The sequence below is a fragment of the Pteropus vampyrus genome, unplaced genomic scaffold (assembly GCF_000151845.1).
Source record: "Pteropus vampyrus isolate Shadow unplaced genomic scaffold, Pvam_2.0 Scaffold115, whole genome shotgun sequence".
Lineage (NCBI taxonomy): Eukaryota > Metazoa > Chordata > Mammalia > Chiroptera > Pteropodidae > Pteropus > Pteropus vampyrus.
Window position 1 is genome coordinate 1,941,382 of NW_011888896.1, and position 9,688 is coordinate 1,951,069.

The following is a 9,688-nucleotide window of genomic DNA, read 5'->3' on the forward strand; positions in this document are numbered from 1 at the left end:
ATACCAAACCTCCTTACCTATAATGGCCTTTCCATCCCTCTATCTCAGGACCTTGGTTATGTCCTTGATCTTATCAGTATTAGAAACTGCTATGTCTCTAAAATTTTAAAACCATTTCCAATTCCATTTGTTAACCCGAACGTTTTTTTTTTCTTTTTTACTTAAATATATCAGTAAATCAGCAGTCTCATTCTGTTACCATTATCATTATGCTGAAAGAGAAAGAAAGGGGGAAAAAGGCAAATGCTTCTTTAAAAAAGAAAAAAAAAAGGGACCTCCTCTCCCCCCAAAAAACTGATCAGAAGAAAAATTTAAGAGTTGAGAAATAAAAACTAAGATCCCCAAGCTTAACAGAGCTCAAAGAAAAGCAAAAGAGCTGATACGAAGTAGAAAGGATGCAGCAGATAGGACCAGATAGCTAAGGCCAATCTTGGTTTTAAGGGGTGGGAGAGGGGAGAATAAACTTGGAGAAACAATTTCTCATCCCCAAGGTAATGAAACATCCCCATTCTTGCCCCACAGAGAAAGCTGCACACATAAAGAATTTCATTTCTAAAAGACTTAGGAGAGTCATTCTAGTTCTTCCATGTGTAAGGATGCAGTGGGTGCTTTTAGAAACTAGTGACAGCTTAAAAAAGAACAGGGGAAATGTATGAGTGTTTCAGGGCCATCAGAACTAAGGCTGCCCCTGGAAAATACTTAAGTGGAGGAACCTAAGCTGGTTCCCTCAGAATCTCAGCTTCATGGGTTTCTCAGCTGCTCTGGGACAAAAGGAAGTCTGCAAGCCAAAAGGGCAGAAAGATTCTAATCCAAATCCTTTCCTACTTACTTCTCCCCATTTCCCCAAAGTCCTAGGCAAAAACAAGGAGTTTAGAGTTTTCTCTTGCCCTAATGGCTTCTCAAAGACATCTTAAAATACCTGATGAGAAATATCAAGAGAGGCTAGAGATTTAGAAAGGACCAATGTCCTCTGGTGATATGAGACAGTTGTGCGGGAACTTCAGTGCCAATTGTTCTCTGGTCACAGGAACAGGTATTATGATACAAGGTGGTCACAATTAGCTTCTATGATAGCCCATAATGGTATATGGATCAAACCACTGGTTGCATGGGGAATTGATATGGGGATAAGCATGGAGAGACTAAAGTAGAGATACTAACAAAGAAGAATTAAGGTCTGATGGGAGGTAGGGGACAGAACAAACTGTATAGCGAGAATAAAGATCATATCTATTTACAAGGAAGTAGAAAAGACATGGTAAGGGGTGGATCAAATTAAATACGAACCCTGGGAAAGGAGAGAAATCTGCTCCCTCTTGCTTGATACCCTTTCACCCCCTACCACGTCCTGTGCTATCTTGAGACTGCTCTTCAGTTGCTTCATCTAATTCTCCAGGAAAGAGAAACCTACACCAAGAGCTAGGTTGGCAAGAATATAGGTTAAGAATCAGAACTGGAGGAAGCTAGCAGTGGAGATTGAGCTTGAGTAGCTGCCATCTCTATACAGTCCCTCCCAAAATCCCATATATACCTCAGATTCCATTTAATTAAAAGGTAAGAGGGCAGGTAAATCAATCAAAACTCCCATAAAACCAGTAATCCAACTGAAGTACCATCAATTAAAGTGCAAACTGCAGAAATTGACCCTATCTAAAGGCCAGAGAGAAAAGAGTGCATATGTATAAATCAAAGGATGGGTATCAGAAACTAGTCCCTCCTCCAATTAGATAACAGCAGAGCTAAAGATGCAGGCAACCAGTAAAGACTCTTTGGAGGACTCTGGGTTGACCTAAATATATTTTGTTTTTACCTTATTAACTTCCCTAAGATTACATTTTTCTCTTTTTCCAGTTAATATTTCACAATTTATTAAAGTAATCGATCTCTTACAATATTTTAATTTCTTCTGACTGACTCTCTTCTTGGAAAACTTTGAAGAAACACCATTTCTAGATGAACTCACTACTTAGTTTCTCCACACCTACCCTTTTGAAGCTGAACATTAAAAAGGAAATATGAGAGAAAAATAGAGGTTAATATAAATTTATGATTTCTAACACAAAGGATCTGCATATTGCCCAGTAATCCTCCACATTCCTCTAGTAATCACTTCTTGAGTGCTCCATATATACTATTTAAAATTTTCTTACTCTTCAAACTATCCACAGCTCATTAGTTCCTCTACTTTTCAATACTTCACAGTTTATTTCATGCTATTTGTAGGAATTCTGTAAGCAACTATTTGTTTATTTATTTGCTGTTGTGAAAATGTTCTCTACATACACTGTCTTCAAATTTTCATACCCCATTTCACTTCAGATACACTCCAACATGGCTTCAATCCTTTACTTCACTAAAAAGCTTCTTTAAGATTATCAACCACCACTGTTTTCAATTAAGGCATCAAGTCTTCATTTTCCTAAACACCTCAGGGATAGTCAACTCTATTATCAAATCTCTCTTTGAGCTACTATCACATACTCCTGGATTTATACTCCCAATCCTCTGGCTTCTCCTTCTGAGATCCTTTTCTTTTTTCCGTTCCTATATCAGACACAAAAACATTGGATTTCCTTATGGCTCTCCTTTATATCTCCACCATCTTTCCATAGATAATCTTAATCTAGCCCATGACTTTAAAAAACATACTACTCATGAATTCTTTTTGTCCAGTCATTGGTAATAACGAACACCCATTGAAATTTCAATTTAAAAGCATCAGTCCTCTTTGATTCTTTGAATCCTCACTGTCTCTACCTTTCAAATAGAACATTAATAGAACATTATTCTACATTAAAACCACTCTCTAATCAGATCACTGTTTTACAATGTGGTGGTGTAGTATTATAATTAAGAGCATGAACTGTGCTATTAGGCTTTCCGATGCATAGTCTGTCCTATCACTAGCAGAGTGATCTGCAGGAAATAATAAACTCTCTAAGCTGAATCTCATAATTTTGCTAGTTATAATAACTCATACATAAAATGTCTAGTATGTGCAAAACTTACACTCCTCATAAAAATTAATTAAAAGTAAAACATAGACCTAAATGTAAAACACAAAACTATTAAACTCTAGAAAATTCATAGGAGAAAGTCTAATGACTTTGGATTAAAAAACCACCTATTAGATAAAATATCAAAGATAGAATACATGAAAGAAATAATTGATAAACTGGACTTCATTAAAATTAAAAACTTCTACTATCTGAAAGACACTGTCAAGAGTATGAAAAGACAAGCCACAGAATGCAAGAAAATATTTGCAAAAGATACATCTGGAAAAGAACTGGCATCCAAAATATATACACCACTCTTAAAACTCGGCAACAAGGAAACCAACCTGATTAAAAAATTAGCCAAAAACTTAACAGACCAAAAAAGGTATACAGATGTCAAATAAGCATATAAAAATATATTCCACATAACATGCCATCATGGAAATGCACATTAGAACAAAACGAGATACCACTGAAAGGCCAAACTCCAGAACACTGATAATACCAAATGCAAGCAAGGATATGGAGTAAAAGGAATTCTCATTCATTGATGGTAGCAATACAAGATGATTCAGCTACTTTGGAAGGCATCTTGGCAGTTTCTTACACAACTAAGTATATTCTTAACATAAGATAAAATCCAGCAGTTTTTCTTCTTGATATTTACTCAAAATTAGTTGAAAACTCACAAAAACTTTTATACAGAAGTTTATAGTAGTTTTACTCATACCTTTCAAATCTTGGAAAGAACCAAAATGTCTTTCAATAGGTGAATAGATAAATAAATGTGGTACATCTCAAAAATGGAATATTAGTATTTAAAAACAAACAAACGAACAAACAAACAAGCAAGCAAAAAAACCATGAGCTATCAAGCCATGAAAAGACATAGAGGAAATTTAAATTGTATTACTAAGTGAAAGAAGCCAATCTGAAAACTAAATACTGTATGATTTCAATTATATGACATTCTGGAAAAGGTAAAATTATAGTGACAATGAAAAGATCAGTAGTTGCTAGGGATAGGAGGCCAGAGAGATAAATAGGCAGAGTACAGAGGATTTTTAATGAGAATACTTAATATCATACCCTAATGTTGGATATGTGTACATTTGTTCAAATTCATAGAATGTACAAAACCAAGACTGAATTTTAAGGTAAACTATGGACTTTGGGTGATTATGTGTTAATGTAGATTCATCCTTAGTAAAAAAATATACCATTTCCCTGAGCAATGTTGATAATGGGGGAGGCTATGAATATGTGGGGGCAGGGTGCATAAGGATATTATTAGTACCTTCCTCTCAATTTTGTTGTAAATCTAATGCTGCTCAAGAAAATAAAGTATTAAAAAAGTAAATTTCAGGGAGAAAATATCTAGGAACGTATCGCACTTGGTAAATTCTCAGTAAAAGTTAGCTGTCATAATTGTTGTTATCATTGTCATTGTTTGTATTACCACTCCAGGTCAAATACTACCACCCAATTCATGTCAGTAGGCCTCATTCTCTACACCATTACTTAATTGGCTTCTTTCCTCTTGCTTATCCCCCTTTTCTATGCATATCTAGTCAGCAGCTGAAGTGATCTTTTAAAAATGTAAATTGGAATCACATTAGTCTCCTAATTGAAAATCCTCTATGCTATTCCTTTGCACTTAGGTTGATTTTGAAAATACTTATGTTCTGTGATGCCAAGTATAATCTGGCCCCTGTTCATCTTTCCAGCTTTAATGATTGGTACTCTTCATGTTTCATTCACACTTCTTAGCCAAAGAGGTTTTCTTTTTCTGTATCATGCCACGCTCTTTCTCCACGCTGTCTTTCTTTCTCCCTGCCCTCGCCATCCCCCCTGACCCATGACATTTCATCTCTTTAGAATATCCATCCAATCACTCTTTACTTTGGTTGTTTTCTTTCCAATTTCAGGTTACAGCTTAAAGAGCACTTACTCAGAGAGGCCTTTTGTGACCACTCAATCTAAAATATCTCCTCCATTCTTTACTCTCACAAAGATTTCTTTCTGTTCTTTCCTGTTGTGTATTGTGCTTTCTAATTAAATTCTTAACTATGTGTCAACTTGCATATTACCTATTCCCCACATGACTCCATGAAAGCAGGGTCCATGATTATTTTGTTAATTGTGGTATACCGAGAGACTTGTATTGAGCATAGCAAATAGTCCAATCCTAATAAAATATTTGTTGAATGAATAAATGAAAAACACTCAAATAATTAACTGAAAGAATATAAATTTTGATTAAACATTAGTGAGGAAAATTAGGGGCTGCATCATTGGAAAGCTTTTATGAAATATTAATATTAGTTAACATTTATTGAATACCTACTATCTGCCAAGCAAAGTACTTAGGTTAATACATATACCTCATAACACACCTGTAAATATAAATTAGATCTAATCTTCTGATAAAAAAAAATGAGGCTCATTCAGATTAAGCAACATGCCAAATCACCCAACTTGTAAATAATAGAGTCTCTAGATCTATGCAATTCCAGTATCCTTCTATAACACCACAGTATGGCTATTAATGTATATTAGACATTATGTATTCAAAATCGCTAGTTTCCCTGATGAGAAACTGAGTTACAGAGAGACAAAATGCCTTACCAAATGCCATACAAATAACGAATGAGAGACAAGGCCTCTGGACTTCTGGTTCAAAGTGTGTTTATCTCTCTCATGTTGAAATACAATTATCAGTTAAAACAATAATCTATCATTTAAAAAAATCTTAATAACTTATCTTGTAAAAGCAAGAAATCTACAAATAAATTACACCATTATTAAAAAAATAGATTTTTTTTCCTTAGAGGGATTATGCCTCTTCAGTGCTTTAGGTTTTTAAAAGGTGTTATATTAGCCTGTGTAATTTAACACTTTTGCAGTAAAATAATTAATAATAATAATAATAATAATAAATAATATCCAAGCATATTACAAGAAATACATGTTCAGCCTAATGATTATTCTTTGAATCCTTCAAATTTTCTTCCAATTCCTTTATCATGTAGAAAATGTAATATTGTTAAATAGATATTTTTAGATATTCAGATTTTGCCTCATTTGTAAACATGAAAGCTATTCATGTTTAAGCAGGATGATGAGAAGTAAGACTAAATAATTACTGAAGGATATCCAACAAGTTTTTACATGATATCAATATTATATCTTTCTCCTTAGCATATTTACATTGTTCTGAAGAGGTTATGACTGTTATATCCATTATAACTGGCATGTTATATGTTTTAACAAATGAATTTTGAAAAAAAAATTTAAGAAATCCAACAAGAAAACAATGTTAATAATAACATTAGATTGAATATGTAACACTTATTAAGGGATTAATACATAACAAGCACTGTGCTCTGATCATCTTTTTCATGTTCCATCTCATTTAATCTTCACAGTAACTTAACACTAAAAAGAAAATACTTTTATCATCCCATTTCATTCATAAGAAAATTGCACTTTGGAGACTTTAACAGCTTCCTAGTTGGTAATGAAAGAACTATCATTCTGACCTATATCTTCCTGGATCCCAAGTCCATAAATCTATCTAACATAATAACATTAAAATAATGTCTTTGGAAAGGGCAATATGTCTTAAAACTGTTGGAATATCTCCTTCAGAAGTTCCCCAGGGTGTCTTCAAGGGTTGAGAATCATTATTGTACATGAATAGCTTCTTAAGCACTTGCAAATAGGAACTAAGTTATACCGGTTTCTTTCATATCAAATAAACACCATGTTGTACATACTGGATAAAAAAATTATCTCAGATTGATTGCACTACATGCATGATTACTGAAGTGGGTTGGAAGGAAGAAGAGTTTCAAATAAAAAGAAAGTCATGGAGGGAAGAGAAAGAAGGGCATATTTTGTTAAAATGAAAGCCACTTGCTGTGATTAAAGATTACACTGTGAAGGGTTGGTTTGTCAACCTGATAAACCTTGAAAAAGTCTGATCATTTCTTCTCAGGAATCCCTATTATTCAATTTCCCCATCTTTAAAGAAATTCTTACCTCGAAATAATAAATTTTATATTATAGGACTGATGCGTGAATTAGGTGTATCAAATGTACTATTAGCTAAGCAAAAACTTAATACATAATGGTTAAATGGCTGGAAGGAAGAAAGGGTGGATGAGAGGATATAGTAAAACATAAACTTCACGGGTAGGCATGAGGAAAGTGTGAGGAGACAAGGGAAATTCTAACATATTAGGAATTTCAAACTTGTTCTCAATATAATTATTTAAAAAAAATGAGATTCTCACCACATGAACATATTGATAATGAAAAACAAATGCATGATCACTTTTATGTTTTAGATAAATCATCATTTTGTCCCTGGTTTGCCAGATTTAAGACAGATTGAGTGAGTCAGGGAGACAGTAGAATCAGGAAAACAATATATACAAACTGTTTCAGTAATCCAAATACAAAGTTATGAGCTCAAAAAAAAACAAAAAAAACAAAGCTTTAAGAATGGAAAGGAAAAAAGGATTATAGTTGATATTTAAGTGGAAAAAGTGATGTTACAGTGAACATTAAATGTGGGTATAAAAAGTAGTATCAGACAAATTCAGGTTTCTGTATTGCGCATTGTTTATCTAGATAATGGGGCTGGGGAGAAGAGAAATGAGATGTTTTGTCCATGTTAAGACTATAAAACAGATAAAAAACAGATGGCAAGACAGGAAGCTGTTTATAGTAAGAGTGTCAAACACTTATTTTGAAAAGAAACATTCATGATCAAAGAGCAAAATATCTAATTTCTAAGTAACGTTCCTTAATACATGATAAATGTAAAGACAAGTTCCACCAATAATATAATTCCAAATGGAATAAGAAATAAAATCACAATGATTGTGTTCATATTAAACTTGTTTACCTAAATCCTATATTATTTTCCTAGAAGCTAAGAAAGTTGGGCATTAAAAACAAAAATTTATTAACATGATTAAATGTGTATGTCTTTGCTTTGCCCTTATGATATAGGAAATACCTATAATCCTCAAACTACACCATGACACAGGCAACTTACTACTAAATGTACAAGGTCAATCCCTCCATTTGTTCCATGAAGTATTCATGAATTTTAACTTCTATTCATAACGAAATTTGTCCAAGAACAATAGGATCACACTTAATTCCAAAAATTAAAATGACGAATTCTGGCACACATCATCATACTATGTTTATACTGTAGAAAAGTAACCTCAATATCCAAGGTCATAGAGACTCTGACATGTTGAAGGATTTGAGAATTTATGTTTTTTCAAACTAAATAAGTAACTGATAAATTTATTTAAAAGTTGAGGAAATGGTTGTACATTTTTCATTAGTCTATTAGTTAAAACTCTGTTGTAAATAATAGAAAAATCAAATCCAAATCAGTTTAAAGAAAAAGAATCTTCAGAAGTTTACATAACTCAACAGTACAAGGTTAGATGTGGCTTTGTGAGTGACTAAATTCAGAACTGTCTTGGTTTCTTCTACTGAGCTTCAATAACAAGATACTATTTTCATCTATTAATTTGGCAGTTTTTAAGAGATATTGCTAATTGATGAAGGTGGAACAACAAGGACCTCATATATAGCTTGAAAAAATGAAAATCACTTAAAATTTCTGTTGAGCAGTTGTCAGTGTAAATCAAAATCCTCAATATTGTATAATGGTTAAAAATTGGAAACAATCTAAGTTTCAAATAATGGTTAGGTATATTATGATATATTCCAGTGATGTTTAATACTATGAAATCATACCAAATGTTTTAAAAATTGTATCAATATATTAGGAAATGTTTATGATGATATTTATATATATATATATACATAATATTATATAAATGGTTATTAGGAAATGTTTATGATGATATGCATATATATACACACACACATACACACACACACACACACACACACACACACACACACACTCACATAATATTGTATAAATGGTTATTCACAATCTGCCCTCACAACCTATTCAGGTTCAATCCTGATCCTGTCCACGTATGTACCTATAACTATGGTTCCAGGGCCTCTATAAAATCCAACATGTTTTTTTTACGGCCATGCTGCCCTGAACAAGCCCGATTCTGTCTGACTTTGAAAGCTAAGCAGCGTTGGGCCTGGTTAATACTTGGATGGGAGACCACCTAGGAAGACCAGGTGCTGTAGGCGTAAAAAAATTTTTTTAAAAAAGGGATTGTAAGCTGACAACGTCCTTGCGATCTGTGAGATCAACAAAGGGTTGCCTCGTGTGGAAAATTATACACACATTTATGACTCTAGGTATTGGTTTATGCCATTCTGGACTCTAGAATGTCTTTTTTTACTTCCCAGTTGCCAAAGCATCACTAGAATATTTTCTACTCTGTTAAACTTTCCTCATATTCTCCACCCCAGGTAACCTTAGTCTATTTTCTGTAATTTCACAGAACTGCAGGTGCTGTAATCTTCACCCTGTGTCCCCCATGCATAGAAGAGCAAAAAGCCAATAAATACTTGTTAAGTGAATGAATAAATGAGTATCTATTGATCATTGAAGTCACAAAATGCTTTGAGAGTTCAAAGAAATAATATTCCTTGTTTCTTCTAAGAATTTAATTAAACTACCAATAGAATACAATTTGTCTTAGGTACATCACCACTTGTTTCTT

At 33.3% G+C, this 9,688-nt stretch overlaps 1 pseudogene; it reads left to right on the top strand.

Moving 5' to 3' along the window:
- Positions 1-9,090: 9,090 nt before the first annotated feature.
- LOC111743537 lies at positions 9,091-9,209 on the top strand (annotated as a pseudogene).
- Positions 9,210-9,688: the final 479 nt, after the last annotated feature.